The following is a 4,682-nucleotide window of genomic DNA, read 5'->3' as shown; positions in this document are numbered from 1 at the left end:
AAAACAAAAACATGAGGAGGTGCATGATCATGCATTCGCCTTCCCGCGGTCCTTATAAGTACTTGAAACATAATCCAAAACTATAAGCCCAGAGCTCAGTGAGTTTCCCCCAAAATACCACCACAACGCATAATCAAAGATATCACAGAAACATCATGCATACAGAACCTTCAACATGTCTGGATCGCCGCATCAGACCTTCAACCTGTCTGGACCATTCTTCGGGCCTTCAGCATGACTGGTCCGCCTCACAGGCCTTTGGTCTATCCGGGCCGCCTTGGGTCTGTTGGGCTTCAGCACAAATCAGGACCGCCTCAACCTAACCACACACACACACGTCAACATATACTATCACTCATAAATATATAATCAATCAACAGATAAACAAACAGATCTTACAAATCAATAAGCATAGCATTATCCTATCTACCATGATACAGATCTAATATATCACTATAATACTTAATCATGCAATAATCAGGGAAATCAATCCAAAACGGTCGGCCTTGGTGCCTTCGACCCAATAAGTATAGTGAGGAACACTCACCTCACAAGCTGTATAGATATGACAAGGCCCGACTCCGAATCTCACCTCTCTACTCAACGCCTACAACCATCAATTGACCAATTTGCATCAAAAATCCCAAAATACCCAAAGTAGTTTTAAGGTCAAACTTAGCCAAAAGGTCAGGAGGTCAATAAAAGTCAACTCAGCTTGACTACCACGTCGGGGTACCCTTGTACCATGTCGTGGTGTTGAATACGAAAAAATAGTCGCGAACCACCCCACCACCATGTCACGGTGGCCTTGCCCTTGGTCTGCTACTGATGAGTTATGGAACCCCGTCCACACTCCGGCTGTTAGTGAGACACAGTCCCCCGCCCACACTTACTTCTCTCCTATCACGGGCCTCGCCCCTACTTTGCTAATACATCCAGATCTGAAAGGATCTTGCTTGGGGACGTCTAAATCCCAAAAGCAACCATTCTTGGACCAAAGTCTTCAAAAAGGGGAAAATATTAGATCTAATGAACTAATGATCAAGTTAGAGACTTGATTACCAGAAAATGATGAGATTGAGAAGCTACTTCTGGATCCACAAGCCTTTCCTTGAGCCTTCAAGTTTCCTCTTCTTATTCTTGACTTCAAGAACACACAACACTCTCGAAAATGACTCATAAGCATTAGGGTTTCGAGATCTAGGGTTCTGGTCTTAGAGGCTGGATGAGAGCCCAAGAGGAGGGGAATAAGATCCTTAAATAGGGTACCATGTCCTGAATTTAGGGTTTTCCAAACCCATACCAACTTGTCGAGTCGGTCCCCCGACTCGTCGAGTAGGTCACTTAACCCGTGGCCCAACACATACTCCTACTCGTCGAGTCATCCCATCAACTCGACGAGTCGCTTCCTGATTTTGAGATTTTTTCGTCCTTTCTAGGTTTTGTGAATTCGGGGTGTTACAATTTCATGCATGACCCTCAAACTCAATTCTAGACTATATCCATAGAGCTAAATGCTCCAAATGGCCTAGAGACTCATAAAGTTGCAAGATTTATGAAGTTCAACAACCCAAGGCAACAAGACCTAGAGAAAGAAAGGGAAAAATCCATAGATCTACTCATCAAGATGAAGACTTTATACCTCCTTGAGATGCTAGAGGAAGGTGAACTCCTGGATCTTCTTTTCCCAATGAGGTCTCCTACCACCTTTTCCTTTACAGGCACCAAAAACTCACACTTTTAAGGCTAAAAATCACAAAATGGCTCTAGGGTTTGCAAGGGACTATGAGAGATGGAGGCTGATGGGAGGAAGCTATAAGGGGGCCAAGGATATTTAAATAGGGCTCAACCCTTAAACTTTAGGGTTTTCCCCAACAGCCACTGCCACATTGTGGCGCAAAAAGTTATGGCCGATGAATATAATGCTCTTATTCAAAATGGAACATGGTCAATCATATCGCGACCACATGGTGTGAATATAATGCTCTTACTGAAACGATATTCATGCATCAATCACCTATTTTTCGAGATACATCACTTCCTGGTTAGGCATGTCGACTTTAGAAGTCACTTTATGGTCTAAAACTAACCATTCAGTCGTGGTTTCAGTGTTTTGCAGGTTATGATTTGCATCATATATAATTGCATTTATTTATAAACAAGTGTTGTCTTACATCCTGACTCCCAAGTATTACATTTATTTATTTATTTATTTTTGGGATTTAATGAGTGACTCGACGAGTTGTGTGTCCGACTCTTCGAGTAGAGTTAGAATAGTCACGTGGGTTTAATGACCGACTCGATGAGTCAGAGAGTAGACTCGCCGGGTTGGTGCTATGTGAGGAAACCCACCCTTGAGAGAAACTGTAATCGTCCACTTGAGCTAGAGAGTGAGAGATGAACTAATCTTGTGGTTATTAGTGCACTTTTAAAGGAGAAGATGAGAGTATCAAAGCTTGGATCAAGAGGAGGTTGTGGATCTAGAGGTTCATCAGAGTTTTGTTTCAGTTGGAGGTAAAAAGATGCTAACTTGATCATTTCCTTATGAGATATTTGTTTAAGGAGTTTCTATGGTTTTCTCCCATCCCTTTTGTGTCATTTGAGTCCTTTGAGCATGTTTTGAGGTTGAAATCTCATATCTGAAGTATAGGAGGTCTTGTGAGTCTAAAGACTCGAACTTTATTGAGTTAAATATAAGATATTGTGCATCTAACCCTTTTTGGAGCTTGAATTTTGATGATTTAAGTTGAGTTTTCGCGATGTTCTGAAGGAACAAGGGGGACTCGACGAGTCACATAGATTCACTCAGTGAGTCAGGTCAACATGGATAGTTGGCTCGAGTGTTGACTTCTGTTGACTTCAGGGTTTTGGTCAAGGCGGGGGTTATGGGGATCATGGAGAGGTAAAATGGTCTTTTACCCATTCCAAGAGTTTGAGACGGAGAGAATAACCTAGTTTACTTAGAGTCATGAATTAAATGTTAATTAGAGATAATTATCTTATGTATTAGGCAGAGGCTAGTTCGAGATTCGTGTACAAAATTATTTATTTGCTTGCTTACGAGGTGAGTCTTCTCACTATACTTACCTAGATTAGTAACCTTTATGTGACCGAAGAGTCTTATGTTTTTATATTGAGTATTTTGATATCCTGCATTATGTCTTTGTGATTTATGTTGTGTATTATTGTGAGCTTACTGAGTTAGGACCAGATGGTCCATCCGAGCTGTGGGACCGGAGGGTTCCACTAAGACAAATTGACCAGAGGGCCTTATCTGAGTATAGTCATGAGAGGCTAATGAGTTATGTGTGGTATTTTGGGGAACTCACTAAGCTTCGTGCTTACCGTGTTATGTGTTTCAGGTACCTCTCAGGATCACAGGAAGGCACCAGCTTGATTGCACACACCAATTTGAGACCTTGTGAATGAGTCTGGAATAGTGACTGTTTATGTTGTTTTGTGTTGACATTTGAACAATATTGTTTTAAGAAATATATTATGAGTTTTTATGTGTTTTAAAAATGAAAAATTAGGTTTGAAAAATTACGTCGTTACATGTTGGATATACCCAACCTTGATATCACTTCATCAACCGTCATCATAAGTGTCCTTCTTTAACCCTATACATTAAATTTTTATGAACCTTATAACTAGGAACATTTTGCTTTCTTATACACAAATGTTATCCTTGATTGGTGGTTTTAAAATTATTTTTAGGTGTAGTATGAACTTTTTATCTAGAAGTAAGTAGTCACGATGGATTCTGACTCTCCTTTAGGAGACACGTCTTTTGTGGCCCTTGATGAGCAGACATATAAAAAATACATTTCCATGCATATGTATAAAAATATTTCTTATTTATCTATGTGGCTCCTAATATTTCTTGGGAAATATAATTGTTGAACATTTAAGGGATGATGTGATCCACGACTTATATTGAATACATACGTTGCATATCAAGGGGTGAATGATCTTAATATGAGTTTCTTATTTGAAATGGTTCATTAATATAAAACCTTGATTATCGAAGTTTCCATTTAAACTAGCTAGCACCAATGTATATAACATTTATGCGCCACATAAAGGCTAGCATGTTGGTTATATGGGGGTACATATGACATTGATGAACGCACAAACGATCTTCATATTGATGTTGATTGATAATGTAAACCTATATTCATACGAACAAGTGGAAAACTATGAATGTATACCATCATATTATGATGAAAATCAATCTAATAATGATGATCGTAATCCAATCAATATGATAAAGTATATTACAAGGTTTTATATTTCTGGTTTTGAAGAAAACTTTATGGGGAAATATGTAACCCATTACCACTGCTTGATAGTAATTAAAACATAACTTGCTAGTTGCCTTCGGACTATGGATTATAGTTTAGAGTTTAGGGTGTAGCGTTTTTATCGATTTAGCTTCCTAGAATATTCCATGGATGACATCAACCAGATCTCACCCTTTACCTTCGAAGTAGGGAAATAAAAAGTGGGAATGTGTGGGTTCTTTACTTATAATAGCAATGGACTTCTTATTCCTTAAGTATAATAACAATGTAATGATATATTTTTCAAGTTGACATAACCTAGTTACCGCAATCCAAATTATTTGTTCTGTCACGACCCTCACACACACACACATACACACACACACACACACATATATA

The sequence above is a fragment of the Lactuca serriola genome, chromosome 5 (assembly GCF_051521515.1).
Source record: "Lactuca serriola cultivar US96UC23 chromosome 5, Lser_US96UC23_V15, whole genome shotgun sequence".
NCBI classification, from domain to species: Eukaryota; Viridiplantae; Streptophyta; class Magnoliopsida; order Asterales; family Asteraceae; genus Lactuca; species Lactuca serriola.
This window is presented reverse-complemented; position numbering follows the sequence as displayed.